Genomic DNA, 27,007 nt, shown 5'->3' with positions numbered 1-27,007 from the left:
TCACCTCGTCCAACCCGACTCCAAAAGCAAATATGACTTCCTGACGCTCAGGGGGAGGAAATGTAATCGGTAAGCATTATAGTCATGCTTGCCACGAGCGTCTGCTGTCTGACCACGGCGTGACTGGGAATATCACGGTCCCCACACTCAGTGTGTTTCTATTCTCTGGGGGGGTCAAGCAGTGGCAGGTAGAATAATAAAAGCTCTTTTGAGAAAGGTGGTTTGTGGTAGGGGCAATTATACCAGACTCTGAGAGTTCAGGAGCGCTTCCTGGAAGAAGAATATCTACCTGGAGTCCCAAAACATAAGGAGCATTTAGGAAGGCTAGGAGACAAGGAAAGATGTCCTAAGGAGAAGAAAGGCATCGGATGGCAGACCAGAAATGAGAACCAGTTGGGTAGTACCGATGACCGAGAAAACCTAGGTGCGCTTAAATAGAAAGAAGCAGCAAAGGAGGCTGACAGGTTACTGAGAGCCATTACTAATGCTCGAGGGACTAGTGACAGCTCTTGGAGTCATTTCAATACACCTGCAAAGCCTCCCGTACCAGACGGACGGTTGAAGGTGCCGCCTGGGTGTAACTGGACCGAGGCTCCCTTGTTTAATTAGAGCTGAAGTCCTTTGTCCATTTTCCCTTCGAATAAAAGCCCACTTTTAGCTTCTAGTGCAATGGCACCCTTCTTTTACAGAATGTTAAAGTTCCTCGTGGAGTGCTTTGGGAAACCCTGTTGACGATTTCCCCCTCTGATTCCATCCTCCAGAGGCTTGTGCGTGGCTCCCCCGCGGAGACGGGAGATGGGCTTCGGCTCCCTTCACGCACAAGCCTCCTGTGGGAGACGGGCTCACGGCAGCTTTTCCCGTGGAACACAGCTTCGTGTTCTTAAAGAACTCTAGGCCCTCCAAAACCTTTGGTGCAACTCTGCAAAGCCACCGGGAAAGCCTTCAGGACTTTAGTGGTCTTGCTTGACAAATTGAAATATCTGAACATTTGCTTTGTTACTGTAAATGTACCTCCCAGGGTCCCGTGCTCACCACGGGTGAGGCCACAAAGCAGCATTCCCTGGGCCCCACGGTCAGTTGATGGCCCGGTGTGTTCCTGCCAACGCCCTCCATTTTGTTTTTTTCAAGACATGACAAGAGCCACTGAGCTCATGTCTATTCAGGATATAGGTTAACTGACATCAACTGTCAATACACCCCAAACGGCCAATTTTAAAGATAAAATTTACTGGGACTTTTGAGTGATGCCACATCCACACATGTGCCAGAAGTATAGAAAGGTGAGTTTCGCTGACTGCTGTTTTCTTGTTAAGGACCCATCCTTACCAAGAAGAGTGAGCTGGCAGGAGACCACACCTTCACACTGACCTTAAGTCATCAGAGCATCCATTTCCATGAAGGTCAGCACAACAAACTCCCAGCAGGAAAGCTAGAAAGTGTCTGACCAGCAGGTGGTTACATCTTTCCAGAAGCCTCACCTCTAGGGATGGAACGCAGTCTCGGGGTGTTCCTCAGCCCGTCGTGTCTTATTGTTCCACAGGCCATGTAATCCTAGAGTCAAACATAGGAGCTCCGTAAGAATAAGAGGACAGACCGTGTAAGACTTCTGACCATTTTTCTCTGGGGCTGTCCTAGGCCGTGCTGGGGAACAAGTGTTTTCAACACTCAATTCCCAAGAGTTCTACAGCTGTGCAGGGTATGGAAGCTTCTTGCTATGACGTCCAACAGCTGCCGGGAGCCTGTCTCCCACAGGGCACTGGAATGTGTACCGAGACCCAGCTGGGCCCTCCTGCAGCTCTGCTCTCCTGGACCCTTGCTTGGCCCCCCACCATGGGAGGAGGGGACCTAAGCTGCCAAGAAGACACCATGTCTCCCAGGACTCTCGGTGGGTGAAGCCAGGCCACGCTGCCTGTGAGAATCGGGAGAATACCTCTCCCATATGTAATAAGGGCACCGAAGAACTCTTTCCTTCAGGTGATGCTTCATATACTTACACCTAAAAAGTGTTCTAATGTAACTCACTTTATTGGATGTTATTAGAGGAACCGCACCCCCGCTTCAAGCTCAGAGACAAGTGTGTGGAAGATCACAGATTAGTGCAAGTTGCAAATGCTCTTCTACACTCAACTTCTGTCTGATGACATGGACCAAAGCATGTGCCTGAGTCTCTCCATCCTGACATAGGGGTGGAGTGGGCCCTATACCCAGTCTTCCTGATTTGGAATCACACTGGATTTCAGTGTCAAAATGTTTGGTTTCCCCTACATAAGAAGGGCTTCAATATCCCAAATCTTAGGTCTATGCTCTACTCAGGTCAATTAGAATCTTAGGTCTGAAGCTGGATTTTGCAGACACAGTGTGAATTAAGTAAAACATATTATGTTATCTAGAAAGGATAATCAGGACAATCAATGGTAACACCAAAGAACAGAGAAAACTCATAAAGCTCGCCTATAGTGTCGACCTTCATTGATAAGTCCTATAGGAAAGAGTCTCCCATTTACCGTGTCCACCCTCATTGATAAGTCCTATAGGAAAGAGTCTCCCATATTAAAAACCATCATCATGAATATATGTAAATATTACAGGGCACCATTATTTAGGACAATTGGCAGGAAAACAGGAGCCGGGGTACAGCTTCTGCTGAGTGTCGCTAATGTGAAAGTCTGAGTTTCGCCACCTCCTTCCTGTGCCCTTTTCCCCTTTGAAATACCACGCCCTCCATCACCAAGGCATCCACTCCTGGTGGAAATCAGCAAATCCCAAATTAGTCATTTACCTCAAGGAGTCTTGATGAGTCTTTGCTGAAATAAATTTCATTTTATTCACCACTTGAACATACTCAGTGTTTTAATGTGAACCCTTTTATTTTTGTGAGATGAAAGGACCTTGTCATTAATAAGAAAGTTCAGGGGCGCCCGGGTGGCTCAGTCGGTTAAGTGTCTGACTCTTAATTCAGGCTCAAGTTGTCATCTCACAGTTTGTGACCCGAGCCCCGTGTGTGGGGCTCTGCATTGACAGCGCGGAGCCTGCTTGGGATTCTCTCTCTCCTTCTCTCTCTGCCCCTCCCCTGTTTGTGTGTGCGTGTGTGCAAACACTCTCTCTCTCTCTCTCTCTCTCTCTCTCTCTCTCTCTCTCAAAATAAATAAATAAACTATAGAAAATAAAGTTCAGGTATCTGTAAACAAGTGGAGACAGAGGTGTTGAGAACATAAAGTTTTGCACAGCGAACAGTGGAGAATGTATATTTTAGGGCCAGGAAGATCTGGATGCCTCTAATTAGGGGTGTTTCTGTAGCAAATCACTGAACCTCTGGAGTCTGTTTCTCTTCGTATAAAATTGTGGGGGGCTCCTGAGAGGTTCAGTTGAGCGTCCAACTTCATCTCAGGTCATGATCTCATGGCTCATGAGTTCGAGCCCTGCATCGGGCTCTGTGCTGACAGCTTGGAGCCTAGAGCCTGCTTCAGATTCTGTGTCTCCTTCTCTCTCTGCCCCTCCCCCACTCGTGCTCTCGCGCTCTCTCTCTCCCCCAAAATAAATAAACATTAAAAACACTTTTAAAAAACAGTAATAAAATAAAATTTAAAATTGTGGATAAAACCCAACTCACAGAAGGTTGAGAAGGTTGGATGAGGTAACACACCTGATGCTCCAGAAAGTGCCGAAGTGTCACTTACCTTCCTGGCCAAGCTCAGAGGACATCGGTCCTGAGAGAGATATTTTATGGTGACTGTGGGGCGGGCACGATAAGGACCAGCGTTGCACAAGCCTGCCGCGGATCAGCTGAGCTGGGAGAAGCACCCACAGGAAGGCTCTGTCCCCATGTGCCAGGTGATAGGTCACTGAGCTTCACGTTCCAAGCTTACCCAAATCCAAACACAGCCTCCCAGCGAGATGATTCCAGCTACGCCCTCTGCATGCTTTCCCCGTGCCCACCTGCACGTGAGAGCCCCTACACCCACGCGCCCGCCTGCACACACACTTACACTCTACGGCACATTTGCCCTGCGTGAGTGAGCCCCTGAGAGCTGTTAAGTCACGATCCTTATCCCATCCCTTAACCAACACGTTTGACCGGGTCTGGGCTTCCTATGTTATTTCCACTTCTGTAATATGACCTCTAAAAAAGGGAACAGCTCACTAGAATGCAACACCTTCATTGGAATAAGCCTTACGCTATTTTCCACGTGCATTTGCACCAACTGGCTTAAATGGAGTTTGTTGGGACGGGAGCAGCAAAGACTGGAGAACGATCCAAGAGCAAATCGACTGCCGGATTTGGCTTCTTTCACCGGCGAGGGGGGTTGCATTTTATATTTCTTTCCTTAGGTTTACATGGTGCTCTTCTTCAAAGATCCCCTGCCAAGTGCCCACGTACTGAACATCTAAACACCACAGGCATGGCTGGACGGAGAAGTCGCCCTGAGGGAAGGAAGGAGAATGGTCAGGACTGTCGGGCAGGTGGGCCTGGGTTCTGTGCACCTGCTCTGAAAGAGCATCCACAGACGCAAGAGAGGAACCTCCAGTGGTGTTTACTTGATTTTCCTCATCCCGTTCATCTGGGGAGCGGGAAGACGAGTCATCTTTGAGGTCGGAGGAGAATGGCAGCTTTGACTGCAGGAACCATAAGGCTTGCGAGCTGGTTAAAACGTCATCCCGTCCCAGAAGGGCTGTGGATCGGAGAGACTGTCAGAGGGACACCCACGCTCCTCTCTGCCCTGTGACTCAGGTGACAAGCACAGATATTGATTCGCTCAGCAATGCGTGGTTGAGGATGGAATGCAGCCCAGGACAGGAACAAGGGATGGACGGATGTACAGGACCCCGACTAAGCTCCCCGTGGTCAAGTGGGAGACCCTCGGAGGAAAATTAAGCAATTCAGAGACGCTCCCAAGCTTTCCGTGGAATGCAGATGAAACACCTAAGAGCAAAATACTGTTTGACAAAGGTGATGTCAGAACATCAGATCAATCATGGTGAACCTTGAGCCTCACAAAATAAACGTGTGTTCATTCACGTGACGAAAATTCACTAGCTGTCATCCCTATATACCGGGGGTAAGAGGACCCCCTTCTCTGAAAATAAAACAGAACAAACGCAAACAACTGAAGAGCAGGGACGGCCAACACTTCCCGCGTCCGTCCCGGGAAGCCAGCACGACTGAGGGACACAGGGCGCCACAGGACAGGGTGGAGAGGCAGGAGTCGCACATTAGAGTCAGGATTCCTGGCGGGTGTGAGCAGGCGTGACTGTGTGAGCTGCTTAGGTGGTTGGCGCCTTGTGTGCTGGCCTTGAGGTCCCGGTGGGAAGACAAGGGCAGTGGGAGCCCACGCGGACAGACTGGGCCTCAGTGTCATGGTGGCCTCTGCAGGGGAGCTGGCCTCTCCCGAGGGCCAAGCACGTAGCTGGCTGCACGAGGGGCCCCTTGCGGTCAGGGAAGCGGGAACCTAGCGGCCCCCCCAGGACCCCGGCGAGCCGACAGGTGACACCACCTGCACAAGCCACAGGCCACACCGGAGATGTGACCGCCACCTCCCCTGCACCCTCAGACAGCGTGCAGGTGTCTGTTGTGGCCCCCACTCACCCAGAACGATGCATTGAAGGGACTTGTAGGCGAAGCCACCATAGCTGGAGGAGGAGACCCCGTGCAGGCAGCCACCTCTAACACGAGGGCGGGGGGGCCGGGGGGGTGCCCAGCGCCCGTGGGCCAGGCCTCCGGTCCCGTCTCCCAGCCCGTGCCCGGCAGCGGGTGCACGTGCCCAGATGAAGGGTTTCCAGGTCCCACACTGGCCCCTGCAAGCCAGGGCCGCTCCACACGATACTGCCTCAAAGCCGGGAGAGAAGGTGCCGGAAGACAGCCTCTCCAGATAGCTCGGAGGAAGAAGAAAGTTGTTCAGACGTGGCCCAATAAGCTGTTCTAGCTTGTGCACACGTACATGACGCAAAAGTGAGTTTAAAGTTTTATGTCTTTTGGTTTCGTTTATTTTCACAAATTCTATGCCCTCAAATCAATTGCATACAAGCTACTGCAGATATGCGCTGGACTGTTTATACAAACAGAAATAATTTTCATTAAAAAAAAATAACCATTTCTGTGTTTTATAAAACAATGAAGGGTGGTTTCAAATAAAAGGCATTACAATTAAGAGCTTCTTAAAGCCAGGACCCTGTTTTCCACACCAGTGATTCTCAAATTCTAGTGCATCTTGGAATCATCTGAGGAGGCTAATTAAGACAAAATATCTGGGGCAGGGGGGCAGATATATCTGTATTTTTTTTAATTTTAATGTTCATTTATTTTTGAGAGAGCGAGAAAGCAGGAGAGGGGCAGAGAGAGAGGGAGACACAGAATCTGAAGCAGGCTCCAGGCTGTCAGCACAGAGGCTGACGCTGGGCTCGAACTCACGGACTGTAAGATCATGACCTGAGCCGAAGTCAGATGCTTAACTGACTGAGCCACCCAGGTGCCCCATATCTGCATTTTTTAAAGCCTTCCAGGAGATTCTGACGTGCAGCCACATTGAGATCTCGTGTGCCCCAGGTCCCTCACTTTGACTGGCTTGAACGGGGACGTCAGAGCATCATGGAAAAAGTGGAAACACCAAGATTCACTTTCCTCCACAGTTCATTGTTGTGTTCCAGCTGTGAGCCCGCAGTTCCTGGCCCACGGATCTGCCGATCGAAAGTGCAAACCACAGGGATCTCACTGACAAAGAACGGTAAGAGTAAGGCAAACTGGATTAAGCCACATTTAAATCACACGCATTCGGTAGAGCAAAATTGTCAGAAGTAGGCAGCATATTCCGTTTCCTCTGTGCCATTTAACCTTGCCTATTGTTGTAAAATCTGGCTTCCTGCAAAGATCACCAAGGACTGTAATGGGTTTGCAAGAAAACGCATAGGTGACCAACATGGTCTGTTTCCTTCCTCGGACGCCACGACCCTCCCACACCTAAAACCAGCAAAGCGCTCTGCATAGGAATAGCCCGCCTTCATTATGACTCAAACAAAAGCTATGAATTTTAAACCTTTGCTTCTTCAATAACTTAAGCCAGCCAATAAGCATCACGTAAAATTGATTCCTAATAAGGAAATGAATAAATACCACTTAATAGCTTTGGTAACTATACTGATGTGGAGAAATTATGGCCTCTCCCCTGCACTTTTCCCCGCTGTGGAGAATGCCTGGCTTAGAGTCCCACAGTCTGGGTCTGGAGGAGCTCAGGGAGCCACCCGCCTCTGCCCTGTCCCACCCCGGGGGGTCCCCTAACATGCCTGGGGACAGTGCCACCACTTTCCAGTTCTATGATCTTCCGCAGGGCTTTGGACCCCGGCCCCTGCTTCCTGTCTGTGAAACCAGCCTCGTTCCCGCATCACAGGATCTTGAGGATTACATGAGCTAATCCGTGTCAAATCCTGATGCTCGGCATTAAATAACACCCGAAATGTCTCCCTTCTATGCCGGTCCTGCTTTCCAGTTTGGACCGACACACTCCTTGAAGGCGGCCAGCTGCTTGGTGTGTGTTTGTTTGTTTGTTTGTTTGTTTGTTTTGTGGGGTTGTTGTTTGCCTGTTTTCTCTGTCAATCTACCAAAACAGTGCTCAATAGAGCTTCATGGCATTGGATTGGTGCCGAGTTTTTTTAAAAAGTGCAGAGATTATTGGTTTAAATAATATGTCTTCTCTCTCCAAGAGACTCAAACACTATCCTTCCAAATGCTTCATCAGGTGCCCCAGGAGTTCTCGTGCGCTTTTAAGTAAAAAACGTATTAATGACACACTATGAAGAGAGCTGGCCTGTACCATCTCTGCTGCTTAATAATTCAGTCAGAACATTTTGCTTTAACAAAGAGCGGGGGTGATAAAGAAAGCCGTCCGCGTTACAGAGACCTCTCCCTAAAGACAGTCTTGATTATACAAGCGTTGTCTTCTCAACATAGAGACGTGGAAGAAAATAGATGAATCCCGGAAATCAAGATGTTAAGAAAAAGTAAACCAGGAAGAGTCAAGAGGAAGGAGAGGCCGCTACTGCTTACGGAAACAAACAATGTCTAAAAAATAAATTAAGGCTTCTTGTCAACGTTCCTTCTCCCCAGGGATGGATGTGTGTATAATAAAGATCTCCAGAAGCGCCAACCCATATGGCTTGGTAAGCATGTTCTGAACAGGCTACTTTAAATTCTACTAGAAATAGCTGGAAGTGATTTAAACTTTACAATCCCGTTGTAAATGGACATTTCATTTTCTGCACAAGGTCATATGATTTTCCTAGATTTACAGTTGCATCAAAAGACAACAGTTCCAATTTATTAGTGAGATTTCTGGGGTGACATTTAAGATGTTAAGAATGTGAACGTGTCAGGCTTATGCCTTCGAATGCGGCCATTCCTCTTGCAACACGGGCTTTCATCACCCAAACTGGGTAGAATTGATCTAACGAGAGGATACGATTTGAATTACTGCAACCCTTCCTTGGTTAGGAGGGACCCCGGCTAGTGCCCAGGGAGGAGGGCGAGGGAGCAGCCCCACGCGGGGCTTTGTCTGGAGCAGGAAGAGGAACCAGATTCGTCACAGCGAGAAACACCGCAGGTGCTGAGTGCAGAGTTTGAAGGAAGGAAAGAATTAGGAAAAACTAGCGCTTTCATTCTGTGTGGGGATTTTGTGCAGTGCCTACTTATTCGGTGATGGTTATGTTTCCCAGTTTTACACTTGCAACTATGAAAAACATTTTTATTGAAATTCCTGCAAAATAAGCCATTTTGTCGTCTTGGGTTTGAAACACCAACTCCTTTCTCGATAGAAATAAATTTCATCACATGGAGATTTCTAGAGGGCTTTCTGAGGAAGCCAACTAACCAGCTACAAAAGCAAAAATTAAAATACAGCAGATTTTCCTACTTCTTACCAAAGCAAGTCGTCCTCATCTGGTTCAATGGAGCAAGCATTTGCCACAGAAATCCACGCTTTTCCAGAGCACTCGGCCACAGTATCTTGACTTGGCCTCGTGTCAGTCAAAATTTTTAATTATCTGCACGGGTGCACGCTCCCCCAAAAATAACTAGCTGTTTTCTCTAATAATAGGCAACCCACAAGCATGCCCTGTAGGAGATTAAATATCAAGATAAACGAGACCAAGGGCCATCCCTCATGCGCATGGTTTGTACCGACTTTCATGAGCAGCTCTAAGAAAAACTGATCCCAAGTATCCAATCTGTATGTCAGAGCAGAATGAACAATTATGGGTAGGGTCTCAACAGAAGAGAGGATACAGTTCTCAAAGGTGGGAAATGGTCACCTTCCTTCATACTCTTCACCACCTGGAGATATCGTGAATATTCTCAGCTTTGTCATTTTGGAAACACACCCACCTTTTCCTACCACCAGTGGCTCATATACGCTTGGTGTCCCACTGGTACTTCATTTATGCTAACTCTGTGGCTCCAGGACCCCCGTCCAGGACTCCGGGCCACCTCCAACTCCATCTGGAAGGCTGTCGCAGCAAAGCCCCCACAGGACTGTCTGCCAATGTGAGCAGCTAGAAAGCTCATCCTCCTTTATTGTTTCTAGGTAAGGAAGGAATTGTAGAGAAATTTCGACCAAGAAGAAAACAAAGCATGTCCTTGGTTGGCCAATGACCGTAAATGAATACCAAATATCTGATTTGGAAACCACCAGTGGATATCACACAAGGATAGTATTTTAGCAAACAGGAGAACTAAGGGCCATCCGAAGTTCCAAAATCTCAATAGCTTTTGTCCTTGTTGCCTGAATTTGGGTTACTTTCTCTAACTGCACCAGGTAGTGGTAAACTATTTGAAATACAATAATTCTGTTGGATTTCACCATGTACTTACCCAATTCTCGTTTAGGGAAATGTGCTGGCCGCCATTTCTTTTCAGCACCTGTAGTCTATAGTAAACGAAAGTGAACGATGAAGACCCGGGCAGGCCCAGGCCTGTTCTTTTCTTCCTTCAAAAACAATCATCGAATCACGAGGGAGGATGCCCTCTATCCCATCTCTGCACTCCTTCCCCCTTTGATTTGGGGAAACCCATTTCACTTTTTTGGACCCTTGCTTTGCTCCATCGCAAAATTGCGAAAATAGTGTACTCTCCCCAGATTGTGGTCAGCACGCGGTGAGACAGCGAGCGTGAGCATCCGACTCAGAGCCCCACTCCATCAACCGCGACTATTGTTTTAGCTGTTACTAATAAGCATCTTAGAAAGAAAGTCTATTCTGCTCCCATATTGGCCTAACTGTGACTTCCTGGTAAATGTTACGAGTACTTCATCAACCGCTCTCCTTTCTAAGCCCTGTACTCCAGCAGCCTTAAATAAATCCCTCAGACATCTAGATGGAGTTGACAGGTAGCCTTTAAAGTCAAGCCAAAGAATTGAGTGCCTAATTTCACAAAACTGTTCCTCCGTGGTCCTGGGTTTGGTATTAGAAACACTTGCAAATGTTCACCCTGGGAGAACAAATGGACAAATGCGGGGTGTCCGTGGTGGCTTAAGTTATTAGTTCTATTAGTGTTTCAGTGCAAATAAGCAGGGGGTCAATGCAAACCCCAGACAAGAGAATGTGATTTTATCTCACACATCAGTTTATCAGATTACCGGGGGGGTGGGGGGGGGGGGCCGGGGGGGGGGGGGAAAAAGGGGGGGCAAAAAAAAAAAAAAAGGATGGGGGAAATAGCTTAATATTTTCCCTCTTATCTTGTCATGCATCTAGAAAGATGCCACAGAAGCGAAATCGGTGGGCTCCAGTGTCTCTGAAACCGCTGACATCAGACAGGAAGTTTGTGAAGGCAGCGCTGTGTCTTTCTTTCCTTCAGTCGGTGTTAATGCATGAGCTCTGCACTCACGATCACCAACCACTTATGACCTGCGTGGCTGTAATGCAGCGTGGATGTAATGGCCTGTGTCACAGACCCACAGACAGAGCTGAGAAGGACCTCACATGCCATCAGAGCCATCCACCTGCACCACCACCACGCCCAGCCCGTCTATTCTGTGAGCCCTCCTCCAATACTCATCCATGAAGTGGGGCGGGTGGTCCGAGGAGGGGTCTGCACAAAGGGCATTTAGCCGGGGCAGGTCCTGGAAGAGCCATTGCAAATCCGTACCTGCGAGTATGTGGCCCCCAGGACAAGCAGACATTCAAAGGCTTAAATGAGCATTGGACGTAGTGGCATCCTTCTGGAAGGGACAGGGAGCGGGCAGGCGTTGAGGACCAGGCACAAGAACATGCTGACAGAGGCCAGACGCCGGCCCGTGTGAACAGAAAGGGCTTTAACTCCCACCTTTTGGAAGGCTTGAGAATTAGGTGGAAACTTTGCCTCTCTGCATTTCCCAAAGCATCACTAAAGGCGTTTACTGCCGATGTGCGCTCGTGCTCTACCTTACGCCCCAAAGAGACCCTGACAGGGCGGACAGCGGCGCCCAGCCGGCGGGGGTGTGCTTCCTGCGGGGCAGTTACCCGGACGCTCCCGTCCCCGCTCACCCTCCAGAACTCACCCCTAGAACTGCCACGAATGCAGCACGGGCCTCGCCGCCACACCTGGCTGCCAAGGAAGCGGGGAATCAGAGCGCCGCTGGCCAGGCCATCGTGCGTGCTCACCGAGTCCCCCGAGCAGCCCGCGAGGCTGTGGTCGTAAGTAAAAGAACGGTAAATGAACAATAGATTCTATACCATCTAACTGGGACGCTGCACGTTTAGTCTCTCTGATGGCAGGACGCTACGCTGAGCCCCCTACTTGCAGGCCTGCTGTGTGTGTGGTTTCCTCTCGTGCGCATGTGTGTGCACGTACCTGTGCATAAGTGTGCACGTGTATAAATGTGTATGTATGTATGTGTGTATGCATGTGCATATGTGTGTATGTGTAGGTGTCTACGCAGGTATGTGTGTGTCTACACGTAATGTGTGCATATGTATACCTGTATATTTATGTGTATATGCGCATAGGTAGGTGTGTTCTATGTGTGTATACGTGCGTATATGAATGTACACCTGAATATATGGGCGTCTGTGTATGTGTGTGTGCATGTGCCTGTGTGCATGTATATGTGTCTATGCATGTGTCCATATATGTGTGGATATAGTGTGTATCTGTGTGCGCACGTGTGCACGTATATCTATGTGTATATGTATGTGTTGCCTGTGTGCACATGTGTATGTGAATATACATGTGAGTATATGCGCATCTCTGTGTACATGTGTGTATGTATTTGTGTTTGTGGCGTATGCGTACGTGGACGTGCATGCGCGTATTCCACGTATGTGTGTGCATGGATATATTCTGACGTCACTCCGGTGAGGTTGGCATTTCCCCCACAGCATTGTGACATCGAAGCCTCAGGTGAATGCCCTGCTCTTAGCGAGTGATGAGGCTATTTGAGCCCACGCCTGTTTGATGCCAGACCCCTCATTCTAATCCCAAAAGGCAGTGGGGACAGAGGTGCGTCTGAGTGGGGTCGGGAGGAGCGTGTAGATGAGGGTTCCACGGGCCTCGGGAAGAGATAACAGCATCCCTGGATAAGGAACCGTGACATCCCCAAGAGCCGGGAAAGGCAGATCCCCCAGACCCAGAATGTGGTTATGCCCCCACCCCCCTTCCGAGTCTGCCCGGGCACGTGCTTGTTGTGGCTGACGAATCATATGTCATATGCTTTCATTCACAGATTTAGCTTTCTCAAATCAATGCTCCCATTCTTTACTGAGTCTAAAAGTCAAATAGCTTCTCTGGGGAAAAAATAAAAAAAGAGTCTATGAATGTGTGTGTGCACACATAACACAACACGTGTGGCGAACCAAGAGAATGTTCCTAATATTTAAAGTTATTACAGAACAATAAGGAAAACATGAGTACAAAACGCAATAGAAAACTGTTAACAGGCGATCCTCACACATCTATGCAAAATAAACATCTAGTAAACTTATGAGAAAAACTGAGCCTCACTAACCATGGGAAAAGGGAAAAAATCATGAAATACCGTTTTTGATTTATCGCGCCGGGGCATGAGGGATTTTCATCTCTCTGCTGTATATTTCTGTATATTTCAGAGTTCCTACAATGATCATGTTATCATGTTATTATCAGAAAAGAGTGCTGGCGCCTTAGGGAAGTTCAGAAGAGGTGACTCTTCAGATTCTACAACATAGCCCCACGTGATATTCTGGAATCCCCATGTCCGGGTGAGAAAAGAACACAAGCCGCGTTCCTCCAAGTGACCTCTGGACACAAAGTGCTCCTTGGTGCATCCATCCCAACCATCTCTGTAAAACGGCCAGAACCAATGGCGCGGTAGATTCTACATCGACCTGCAAGTAGTGTTACCTGTGCCTTCAGTGTAGACCGCACACCAATCTTTCACCACGCTGCCTCTACGCGTGCCGTTTCTTCCTGGTCCCGCTCTACCAGCAGAGGTCAAAGCTCCTGCACGATTTCCTGCCTTGACTCAGAATTCCCAGACTCTTTTGAGTTGAATTCAAATGTTGCAGCTTTTTACTTAAAAATAATTTGCCAGAGGGGTGCCTGGGTGGCTCAGTTGGTTGGGCGACCAACTTCAGCTCAAGTCATGATCTCGCAGTTTGGGGGTTTGAGCCCCGCATCGGGCTCTGTGCTGACAGCTCGGAGCCTGGAGCCTGTTTCAGACTCTGTGCCTCCCCCTCTCTCTACCCCTCCCCTGCTCACGCTCTGTGTCTCTCTGTCTCTCAATGATGAATAAATGTTAAAAATAATAATAATTTGACACAGCTGAATGGATTCAGCAGCCTACTTTCAGAGAAAAACAAAACAATAACAACAACAACAACAAAAAAAAACAAAAACGAGAGACAGATTGAGAGAGAGAGAGAGATCTCCTTAGGCCACAGCCTCAGCCCAAATTCCTTACCACCCGCCCACCACCAAGTGGCATAAATGTCTTACTACCTTGTCCAGGCAGCAACTTCCGTGTGCCAACGTCAAAACCGTGAGTGTCTCCACAGAACGCAACCTTTGAGACCTTTGTTGTGTGTTCTAGCAGATCACTGGCCAGTCTGTGGGACGCTTCTGATCCAGCAAAAATGTTCATAGCTAGCACATTTCCCCGGGTGTGTGACTCACCAGACCTAGCATGTACTTACTTCCTGAGACATTCAGCATGGTGAGCTTAAGGGACTTTTCACGTGGGCAGTGGCTTCCCCAGATGTAAATGCTCCTTAATTCACATCCCCGGAAGTGCAGAAATGTGCTCGCTACTCTATTTAGATCCCCTAACATAGGACCTAATTAGTTTATGGCTAGTTCTCTTCATTCTTCCCCAAATCAACAAGCATTGCTAAATTTTTACTGTGCCCAGGTTTGAAACCATTTAGAAAGAAGGATTAAAAGGACAACAGAAATGAGTGGAGGAAGAGAAGGAGGTACAGGGAACAGAGGAGGAAGGAGAGACAGCTGGAGACAGCGAGCTGCCCCGCACAGACCATGGGCTCCTCATTCCATGTACGCTGAGGACTTGCTCTACTGTCTCACGTACCCAGTAAGACCGTGAGGGACACTCAAGGACAAACGTAAGGAATGGCGCCTCTCTACTGAATTTGAGATTTCCACGAAAACCTATGGACAGAATTTCCAATTTATCCAATAAAGTACCTGTACTTTTTTCTGAAATAATCTCTAAATCTTGCCTTAGAATAAGCTCGTAAGGTATTATGGTACATGAAGACTTCTAAGGCTGTTATTTTATTTTATTTTGTTTTATTTTATTTTATTTTATTTTATTTTATTTTATTTTATTTTAAGACTGGTATATTTCCCTCCTGAAACATAACTGTTTACAGTCCTATCACTGTGTTTCACCTTTGCCAATACTGATATTAGTATTTCAATTTGAGGTCATTATCTTTAAAGGCAATTTTTTTTTCTTAGAAAAGTCATTGTTCTTTGTAGGGATCTGAATTTTGTGTGATTAATTTAATCCAAAGGAACTTCCAGGAGAATTAGTGTTATGATTCCCAATCTCATGATGGATATCTTAGTGAACATAGGACTTACTGAAATTAAATATGGTCTAGAATGGATTGTCTATAAACTCAATCCAAGGAAATCACACCTAAAAAAGATGTGAACAGCTTTAGGTACTTCATATTCACGGTTTGCATGTGCAGTTGTTTTCATGAAGCTTATATAAGGGGCGCCTGGGTGGCTCAGTCGGTTGAGTATCTGACTCTTGATTTTGGCTCAGGTCATGATCTCAAGGTTCATGGAATCAAGCCCCACATCAGGTCTGTGCTTACAGCATGGAAACTGCTTGAGATTCTCTTTCTCCCTCTCTTTCTGTCCCTCTCCCTCTTTGTTTCGATAGATTATAGATAGATGATAGATAGATAGATAGATAGATAGATGGATAGTCAGATGTATATATGTATATAAACATTTTTTAAAAGCCTATATAAAAGACAATACATAATCCTAGCATTGCTTAAAACAATCTACCAAATATTTAATTACATGAAAACTACATTTAATCTTGAATAGGTCTGAATGGTTTAAATTTTCCTATATTCCAATATTATTCACTCCCCTAACTTAGTAAGCCGACCACACTGGATCAACTTCATTTGTTATTGATGATTCAATGCTATTTACAGTTGGTATATCTCTTTGGCTACCCCCATAACTAAACTGGCTTTAGATTCAGAATCTTGAATCCTCAACTTCTTCTCCCTGGTGCTATTTCTATGCTCACTCAATGCCAACATGGCCTTGTCTACACAAACCTGAGGTAGCTACTTAGAATTCTTATCTTCAAGAAACTCAAGAAAATATTCTAAAACAGAGCATGAGTGGGGGAGGGGCAGAGAGAGAGGGAGACACAGAATCTGACACAGGCTCCAGGATCTGAGCTGTCAGCACAGAGCCCGATGCGGGGCTCGAACTCACGAGTTTTTGAGATCATGACCTGAGCCAGAGTTGAACAGTTAACCGACTGAGCCAACCAGATGCCCCTAAACTTAATTTGTCTAGTATTAGATTTTTGTATCTGACTGCCCTACCCTGTGCTACTTCTTTAGTCCTGACTATCCTAGTTGATGGAACATGTACAGTTCACCTAACTTCCTCTTTGTCTCTTGGTTCTTGTTTGTCTATCTGGTTTCTGACGTACCTTCTCCATCATAACTACTGATGTCTTTATTCATTCTCTCCCTTCTATTTTATGACAGGCACTCATTCACCTCCCTCACCCTCACCGACATGGGGCAGCGTGAATAAGGGGCATCCCACCATAGCAAGTGACCAGACATGGGAAACCTTCTTATCTGCACAGGTCAGAGGCACTCTTCCTCTACCTAGAAATCCCAGGTGGCCCATCCTGGGGAACTGTCTTCTGCTCCCTCAGGCAGCACTGATAGAAACCGATCTGAACCCCAGCAACACAACATAAACCAAGCAGACCAAAATGACACCACCGAGATGAAAACTAAATTGTCATTGGAACCAAAGCCTACAAAGATAAGTCAGAACGTACATGCAGACCCTAAAAAGGGTGACTGCCTTCTAATGTAAAATACTTAAAAAGACTCAGAAGCTCCTAACATAATAGTGAAAATATGCAAGATACAATACAAAATTGCCCATCTTACCAAAAATGAGAAAATCACAAGTTGAATGAGAAAAGTCAATCAGCTGATACAAACACCGCGATGAATCAGATGTTAGAATTATCTGACAAGAATTTCAAAGCACCCATCAGGAAAGTGCTCCACTAAGCAATTACAGTATATCCTGAAACAAATGAAAAAGCAGAGGAAGGTCAGCAGAGAAGCAGAAGTCATACAAAAGAACCAAATGGGAATATTAGAACTGAAAGGTAACAGAAACGTTTAAGACAGTGGAGTGTTCAAGAGCAGAATGGAGAAGAGTTGAAGACAGAACGAGTGAACAGAAGGACAGATCGGCGAAACATACTGAGTCCGAGTGACAGAAAGACAGGCAGACACAGAGTCTGAGCAACAGAAAGACAGACATCGGTAAGTGAACCAACACCACACACAGGGCCAATAAAAGACCATTCACATCGCATCCTTTCAGAAAGTGAGGGAAAAAACCGCAAGGCTAAAAGAGTATTTGAGGAAATAATGTATGAAAATTTCTCAAGTTTAGCAAATGCCCTAAACCTACAGATTCGGGGTGCCTGGGTGACTCAGTTGGTTGAGCATCCGACTTTGGCTCAGTTCATGATATCACAGCTCATGAGTTCGAGCCCCACGTCGGGCTCTGTGCCGACAGCTCAGAGCCTGGAGCCCGCTTCGGATTCTGTGTCTCCCTCTCTCTCTGCCCCTAACCCGCTCTCATTCTCTCTCTGTCTTTCTCAAAAATACATAAACATTAAAAAAAAAAAAAACCTACAGATTCAAAAACCTGTATAAAATCCAAATAGGGTAACTCCAAAGAAATTTACGTTAAGTCAAATCATAATTAAGCTACTGAACACTAAGGAGAAATGATATATTACCTAGAGGGGGACAGGAATTCAAGTGACAATAGGTTTTCTCAGTGGAAATTATGGAGGCCAGGAGGAAATAGTGCAAGGTTTTTCAAGTGCTACAAGAAAAGAATTGTCAACCAGTAAAACTATTCTTCAGAATGAAGGAGAAATAAACACATTCTTAAATGAAAGGAAAAAAAAAAAAAGAAATCCTCCCTAGCCGATCAACTCTGAAAACCTGAGTAAAGTTAATCCTTCAAGCATAGAGACCATGAAAAAGAAAAAAACAAAATAGGAAGAAGAAATTTTGGAGCATCAGAAAGTAAAAAAGAACAAAGGAAGGAGTAGAAGTATGAGGACATATAATAAACAATTCTTTTCCTTGTGAATTTTCTAAATACTGTGTGATGATGGAAACAAAGATTATAAGAGAATCAGACGCTCAAGAAAATTTTATCTACATGTGTAGAACCAAAGGGACCTACATGGAAGCAAGGTGTCCATGCTTCACTCAAAGTAGTAAAATGTTGACACCAGTTGATGGTGGTAAGTCATACACGTATATTGTAGCAGCCAGAGCAAACACCAAGAAAACTATACAAAGAAATACATTCAAAAACACTTCAAACAAGATGGAATCCTAAGTAACCCACAGGAAGGCAAGAAAATAGGCACAGAGGAACAAAAACAAAGGAAGGAAACAGAAAATAAATAATAAAATGGCAGACCCAACTCTCACTATGTCAACAATTACTTCAAGGGTAATGGTCTAAATAGCCAAAGAAAAGACACAGATGGACAGAGTGGATTAAAAAACAGGACCCAACGATATGCTGCTTAAAATAAATTCATTACAAATTCAAACACGTAGATAGATTAAAAGTAAAAGGATGGAAAAAGGTATGTCATGCAAACCTTTATCCCCTAAGAGCAGGAGTCACAATCGTAATACCAGAAAAAGTAGACTTTAGAGCAAAGAAAATTATCAGAGAAGAAAGAAGGACATTACATAATGATAAGAGGATCCATCTGTCAGGAAGATATATAATCCTAACTGTCCATGGACCAAACAACAGAGCCTCAAAATATATGAAGCCAACCGTGGTAGAGCTAAAAGAAGAAACAGACAAATCCACAATTATAGTTAAGGACTTCAACACCACACTGTATACAAATGATAGGACTACTAGACAGAAAATCAGCATGGATCCAGTTCTGAGCAAAAAAAAAAAAAAAAAAAAAAAAAAAAAAAAAAAAAAATCGACCAACAGAACATACAAAGAACACTGTACCCAACAGCAAAATGTTCATTTTTAGGATTTTTTTTCCAAATATCCGTGGGACAGTTACCAAGGGGAAAAAAAAGAGCATATCTTTATATGATTGACCATAAAACAAACCTTAGACATTGAAATAATACAGAGTATGTTCTCTGACCACACGGAATCCATTCATGATACTAAAAACAAAACAAAACAAAAAAACCTCTCAGAAAACTAGGAATACAAGGCTACCTCCCAAACTTGATAAAGAACATCTCCCAAAAATCTGCATCTAACATTATACTTAATGAAGCAAGACTTGGTAATTCTCCCTTAAAATTGGAGACAAGGCAAGGATGACCGCACATCCTTCTGGAAATTCTAGCACCTTCGGTAAGGCCAGATAGATAGATAGATAGATAGCACACAGAATAGAAGGGAAGAAATAAAACTACCCCTACTTAGAGATGACACTATTTCCTTTATTACTTCTATAGAATCCCAAAGAACATAAGAAATCTTCTGAAAGTTGAGTTCAGCAAGTTTTGGGGAAGAAGCTCAACATGTAGAAGTTGACCATGTTTGGATGTATTCCCAATGAACCAGGATATCAACATTGGAAACGCAATACCATTTGCAATCCCCCAGAAAAAATGAAATGCTTAGGTATAAACTTAACAAAACATATACAGGATCCATAAACTGAAAAAATTTAAGACACAGTTGAAAGACTTGAATAAGTGGCCCCCCTGTATGGGCAGGCTCAGCACAGCCCCCATCTAAACAGGACTCCACAAACGTGTCTCCCTCTCCCATATGGTCATCACCACGACCACAGCCCCATGAGACCGTATTATAATTTCTTGGCCTCTTGTCAGAATCCAGCTGTTAAACAATAAACCACTTGAGGGTGGGACTGTGAATTTCTTGCTGTTGGTTTCCAGATCTAGCCCAGTATCTGGCACATAGAACAGTAACATTGGCTCCATCACAAGGAAGCCTGCCCAACGCGGCCAACAGAGCAGGCTCTTCAGAGAGGTCCTGTTGGTAGAGAGTCCTGGGTTTTGGTCATTAGAAATTATGTTTGGGTTGGGGCAGGGGTGGTGAGGACCGATAGGCAGAGTGTTGAGGAATGAGGTAAAAGAACAGGGCAAAGGCATGGCTAGCAGAGGGTTTGACAGGATGAAAGAATTTGAGAAAACTGAAATGCCAAGAGGAAGAAGCCATTGGAAGGTAAGAGACAAAACGGAGGCAGAGCGTGGGGGTGGGGGACTGCTCCTGGAAGGCAGGAGTGAGGGGAGCCGGCTTAGAGCGCACGTAGAGGGGAAGCGTCCACTGCAAGGTGGTCAGAGGCAAGACGGACGTGGCTCAAATATTCAAAGGTGCACACCTCAGGGTGTCCGGCTCTCTCTGTGGCAGCGGTCGTTCGTTGCAAGAGCTGGTCTAGGGGAGGCGGAGGCTTCAGTAGATTGACAGGGTTTAAAGGTGCAAGGTGAGTCATGAAAAAGTTGCAACGCGGGAGGGGAGAAGTCATCCAGTGTCCCTGAGAACTGAGCTGGCGGCAGTCCACGGTCTCTGCAGGTCCAGGCAACCCCTCGGGCGGAGGTCAAGGGTCCCAGCACGGGGAACGGGGAGGGTGGGAGGCTGAGTGTGAGGGAGCGCCTACAGGATGGGCCCCACGAGGGCCGCCTGCCTCCGCTGACTCCCTTCTGGGTCCACACGAGCTTCCGGGCTCCTGGATGTGGGCCCAAGTCTCACCAGCCCCCACTTCGCTATATTTCTGATTCTATGCAACCACTGTTTCCTACAGTGTTTCTATAGTCCACTAACAAAGCTTGTTCATTGTCCTAGGAGCAGAAAAGCTTCCAAAATTCATCTTCTCCGTAATTCAGACCCAAGTCAGCACCACGGCAGGCTCGGGTAATTTGGCCAACGCGCTGGCCACGATTCCTCACGTTGTAATCCATCATCATTATGAGCCGTATTCACAACGTTTCTTCCTTTGGCATCCAGTCTGAAATGCAAAGGATTGTTAGGACAGAGAGAGATGAACCAATGAGATACTGAGACCCAAATATGTGCTTTGTTAGAAATGAAAATGGAAATATGATTCCAGGGGAAAAAAGGACTTTGTCGGAACATGGTCACACACTCCTTTCAAAACATGAAAAATAAATTCATCCTCAAGAGAAAGAAGAAAAATGGGTCCGACAGATTCATTCTCTCGTATCTTGAGGTTTCTCCTCTGAGCCTACGCATCAAGGATCAGCGTGAGCAAGCAAGGCCACGCCGTCAGGAAGAGCCTGCACACTCATTGTTACCGAGCGGGTCCTCTCCTCACTGGTCCGTGGTTTTTAACCCACGTGTGATTAAGTGGCTTGTCCCAGAAATGAAAAAGTCAGCTTCCAGCCCAAAAGTGCGTAGCTTACATACACAGTGAGTTTTGCTATCGTTCCCAACATTCACTACAAATTTGAACGTCCATACCTGAGATTGTATTTCTAATCCAGAAGGGACAAGATAGCCTTCAGTAGCTCATTAATTACAAATTCTTTCTTGTACCCTTTTGACACGGGGCAGAATGATGTATATTGAGCAGAATTATAGAATGCGCACAAAGATTCTCTAGATTTTCACCCACTCGCTGATATTACAGATAGGGTGCCTGCAGATCAGGAAGGAAGGAGACTGACCCATCCAGGTAAGACTGGGGCCCCATGGCCCTCCGCTCCTTAGCTCTAACACGCAGAATGCAGGCACTCACCTGTCTTTGATTAGGTCAGGTAGACTTCCCACGCAGCCAAACGTGGATGTGGGTGAACTGCCCGAGACACAGTAGATACCAACAAATATCTGTGAGATGCTCCTTGGAACTGAAGAAACAGGTGAACAAGAACCCCTTTGATCTCATTAGAAGTCCTCGCTATAAAAATCCGAAGCAGGCTCCAGGCTCTGAGTTGTCAGCACAGAGCCCAATACGGGGCTCGAACCCACAAACTGTGAGATCATGACCTGAGCCGAAGTTGGATGCTTAGCTGACTGAGCCACCCAGACACCCTGGAAAATGTTTAAAGTACTTGAAGTCAGGACTGTCTCAGAAAGTCCAAAATAACATATGGCAAGACCTCAAGATCCCATCACAGACCAAAGCCAAACGACTGGGACTTCGTGAAGGTCATGTTGAGTAATTTGCATCTCCAACGGGGTAGGGTCTGGTAAATTGCACTGTCTCCAAGTTTACCGTGTAATGGGTAACTCCCCGCGTAGGTCAGTTTGGACGCAGACCAGCGATCTAGTGTTATTACGGTAAGCCCACCACAAGCTGCCACTAATATCGTCTCTCTCTTACGAGTGGGGGGAACACGCTCATTCAGAGTGTAGCCACACTGTTTTCTCTCTTCTCGCTGGTAGCTTGTAGCCGACGGATCCATTCCGAGCGTTTGCCTTGCCATCTGCCTGACGGTGCGAAGACTGAGGTTTTTCTGATAGACGTCTCTGCCACCTTCACACCTACTAAAATCAAGTGTCATGTTCAGCTATTAATACTGAGATGGAACACATAAAGGCCAGATAACACCTTCACAATGGGAGATAGATTCCCAAGTCAAGATTATATCAAGATGATATAAAAAGTTTCAGGATGTTGAATGAAATAATGAAATCGTGACATCCTCCTTACTTCCGAAGCACACAAATCAGCCAATTGTTACAGGGTTAAACTAGCTGCCCAGAAAGGATGTGTATCAAAAAATAAAAACCGGTTACTGTCGTCTGCAAGTTAGAGAAAGAGCATCTCTAATTGGGCAGAGGCGGGGGAAAGACCGTTGCAAGCCCATTTTCCAAAGAAAATCAAGAGGAAGCCTTTAGAAGAATTTGGCTTCACCCAGCTTTGCTACTAACTTGTCTTCAACTAGCTGCGTAAGCCAGACCACCTCACAGAGCGTAGGGTGTGAGACTCAGGCGCGAAATGAAATTACTGGGACCTTCCAGCTCCAATAGTTAGCAATTCGCTACGTTTTGAGTTTAATGGGCGGTGTGCAAAAAAAATATCTTTTTGGCGCAGATTTTGGTGCAGGCTGAGTGGTGACCCCCGAAAGACGGGTTCTCCGCCAACAGATCCTGCTGAGCGAGGAAGACTGCGGATCAGACGGGGACCCCACCGAGGCGGGCACGCAGCCGTTGGAGAGCTGCTCTGTCCCCTTCCCTCACGCATTCAGAGAAGCCACCGAGTGTCTCTCCACGTGGGCTAGACCGCCGTGAGTGAGAATTAACATACGTTTTCAATCTTGATTAGAAACGTATTAGCCTCAAACACCGTGGGGACTTCCTGCAGGATCCGTGGTTTTGCTGTCGAGCCGTATACATTCTCTCTGTTTCAGATTTCCTCTTCCTCCCTTCCTCTGCCCCCCACTCCCCCTTTTTTTAATTTAACTAGAGAAAATGGCATGTTAATTTCAGCTGCACCTCTGCTGGGTCATTCTCAGGTCAGCAGATTAGAGACACCAACGGAAGAGGGAAGACAGCGCGCTCCCTCCGACTGCAGGGCAGCGTGACCCAGCCATCAATCAGGCCGCGGCGCGTTTGAACAATGACAGTCATCTGTCAGAAACCAGGAGGTGGCGCCTCATTAACACACTGCTCACCTGCCCTGAGCTACACCTCGCTTATAATAATATCGATCATTCACCTCCGCGGTGTTTCTTTTTTCTGCCGGATGAAATAACAGCACTCCATTTCCCCTCTTCTCCCCTTGGAGTTCACAAGGCTGGCTGGCTGGCTTGGAGAGGGAGGAAGAGTGGTGGGCGCTGGGCAGGACGAGGCGGGGGAGGGTGCCATCAGGAGCGCAAAGAACTCGATCCGCTGACTGTCAGAGGTGAGCGAATGGCTCACCCGGGAGCGGGAGCGGGAGCGGGAGCGGGGAGCGTCCAGGCGCAAAGCAGGGGGGGCGGGGAGGGGAGTGGGGGCGGCAGGGCTTGGTCACACTGGTGGCGTCCCCCGCACTGTCCCCACCGAAGGCCTCTAAGACCTCACGCTGCGTGTCTGCTTTGTTTCTGTAAATACAGATGACTTGAAAATTAAGTAGCCAAGAAACGTTGGGCTTTAGGAGCCTCGGAAGCACAGTTCATCTCTACCAAATACCTGCCTTCTCCTTTCAGGGTGAACGTTCAGTGAGCTCAGCCCAGGGAAACCCCGACGCCCTGACCGCCAAGAGAGTTCTTCCGGACAAGAGTCTGTTGTGAAACCCTATTCAGTCGTGTCCCCACAAAGACACCGTCAAGTTATCTGTTGCCATACAACCAGCACGGCCTGTGCCACGCCGGGGTCGGGGACGTGAGCTTCTTTGCTGGGCCATAAATAGACTCGCTTAGAAAGTTTTAATGGAAAGCCCAGAATTTAAACTCAGGCCACCATCCAGAACTGTTTGTAAATTACACAAAGGTGCTTCTCTTGCACTGTAGGGGGTTTAAACACACACACACACGCACACACACACACACAGCCTTTTTCAATTCTTCAAAAAGGAAAATATAACATACTTTTTTTTTTCCAGGGTGGGAAAGTAGCCATAGGCTACTTCTGCTCACAGGGCGTTCCTGGACAATAAAGCGGGGGGCGAAGCGACCTTTCCAAGGCCACCCGCGCAGACGGCGTCACCGCCCGGGTCGGGGCGCACTGTTCACGAAGGAGCAGACGGTCCTGGCAGAAGCCTCGCATGGGGCAGAGGCAGCGACGGCAGACGGGGGCTAGGGCCCCTTGTTGTGAGCAGCTCGGGCTGTGGTCCCCCACAAGTGCGTGACTGGTGGCCTCAGGAGCCAGGAGGAAAGGAGCGGCCGCACTCTTGGGCACCGAATGCCTGGGCCAGAGGACAAGTCTAGGTTTCCCCCCAGGAGACGGGCAGGCCAAGGACAAATCAAAGTAGCAGTGGAAACAAGCTTACCCAGCCCAGACACCACGGACAACATTCATTTCGGGTCCCACCGCCATGCCACGGAGCAACGCCTCCCTGTCCCGTCTTGCCCCGATGCACTCGGTGAGAGTGTCACCCACAGAGTGACCTGGCCCCGCTGAGCTGCGCTGGCCCCCCTCCGTGAGGAGCCTGCCGGGCCCCTGGGGTCGGGCGGTTCTGCACGAGGCCACATCTCTTCAGTGACGCCAGAGCGGTTTTCTATTGAAAGGGAACAGGTGTTCAATCCCTTACCTGCAATTACGAAATCAAAAAACGTTTGAAAACTGAAAAACTTTTTATTGCTCCTTTTGCAACAAAATCTGACATAACTCTAACTGGCGGGAGACTATTTAGTTTCCATTTATTCCGTTTAGACTGAAGATTCCTAAGTTCTGTTGCAACCATACTCATGCATTTGACCCTGGAGCACGGCCCCTGCCTCCTCAAGAAGTGTTATTTAATGTGAAATACATAAAACAGGGGCACCTGGGTGGCTCAGTCGGTGAAAAATCCGACTCATGCTCAGGTCATGATCTCGCAGGCTGTGGGTTCGAGCCCCGCGTCAGGCTCTGGGCTGACAGCTCAGAGCCTGGAGCCTGTTTCCGATTCTGTGTCTCCCTCTCTCTTTCTGCGCCTCCCCTGCTCACGCTCTGTCTCTCTTTCTCTTAAAAATAGACATTTTAGAAACTGACAAAAAATAATAAAATAAGATACATAAAATATACGTGCACTATGTTGCCTTTCTAAAATCAAAAAGATTCCGAACTCTAAAACGCACCTGGCTGGATGGTCTTAGAGCAGATATGGCAGAGCTTATCCTTCTCTGCCTCGCATATGAAGGGTTCTGCGAATTTCTTTTGAGACATAAGGCTGTACACCATCCTTCCTGGATAAGACAAAACCGCTACAAAAAGAATACATGGTTCACTTTGTTTTTTCCGCGACCCCCCCCCCCCCCGCCCCCCGGTTGGGACTGCCCATCCATTATCGTCTTTCTCCTTTTCCGGGTAACAAGTGAGGGTCTTGGTTAATAGTTCTGCCGGGAACACTGAGTTAGCTCCTAACGACACAGCCCTGGGCCACTTCCGTGGGGCTCTGCGTCAGCCTGGGGGATCCACCGGGGATAGCATCCCCAGAGGAGAGGCCAGAAATCGAATGCATCTCTGCTCCGCCAAATCTTCACGCCTCCTTTTCTGATTTGCAAAAGCCATTACCACTGTTGCTCTAAGGGGGAAAACATAAAATATAGGCCTACCCCGTTCTAATTCCCAAGAACTTAATCTGCATCACACAGGATTAAAATATTGATTTTCCAGTAGGCTACAGGAAGATAGCAGGCGGCTTTTGATGCAAGAGTCTTACGTGGACGAGAAACCAAATTTCACTTCTGGTGACGGCCGTCGTGTTTCCCGTCGCGGGACTTCTCCCTGACACCTGTCCTCTCTCCTTTTGTCCAACACACATTATTTGCAAGAATCTGTATTTGAAATCAACCACCTGGATGTCTGCGTACGATTTTTCCCGATCACAGGGGAGTGACCCTTTCTAAACCACAGTCCAGGTTCATTTTATGCAGCTCTTTATGTGTTCTTGATTTATTCAAGACGTTGAAAATGCGCACATAGCGTGCATTTAATTTTTTAAATAAATTCCCCTCGCTCTCTCTCTCCCCCTTCCTCTTTCTCGCCCTTCCCCTCTCTCCCTCTCCCTTCGTCCCTCCCTTCCTCCCCCCCTCCTCTCTCCTTCTCCCCCTCTCTCTCTCTCTCCTTAATTGCCCGGCCTTTACAAACCCATGCCTGCAAAAGAAACACCCGTCTATTGCTCTGTCAAATGTGCCTGGCTGGGAAAGCTATTGGGTTTATAGAAGAGACAAACATTTCAGGCATGCCATTCTGGGGTAATGAAGCATGGCAACAAAATATACCTGTGCAACATTTGATAAAGATGAGCTGACACGCCAGTCCAAATAGGTTCTTCTGTGTGTCTGCACGTGTCGACCATCATTGCTTCCGTCTTAAACCAGGAAGGGAGCAGGAACCATAGCAGCTGGCAGGGACAGAAGGGAGAGCCGCTCACACAATTAAGCGTCGTTTACCTCTGGCCCGATTTCACTCCCACTACCCTTAATTTATTACACGTTCTCTCTCTTTCTATGCGGAAAAAAAAAAAAAAAAAAAAACGGCTCCATTTTTCTTTCTTTCTGTCGCTATCTCCTTGCTTTTACAGGGGCACTGGAGAGGACAATAGGGAAGGTCCCTGGGTGCTTAGCATTGGGTCTTACGTTAAAGTGCTTCTTAGTGGGGTTTTATGGCTTTTATTGTTGTTTG

Source organism: Panthera uncia (assembly GCF_023721935.1).
Source record: "Panthera uncia isolate 11264 chromosome D3 unlocalized genomic scaffold, Puncia_PCG_1.0 HiC_scaffold_8, whole genome shotgun sequence".
NCBI classification, from domain to species: domain Eukaryota; kingdom Metazoa; phylum Chordata; class Mammalia; order Carnivora; family Felidae; genus Panthera; species Panthera uncia.
This window is presented reverse-complemented; position numbering follows the sequence as displayed.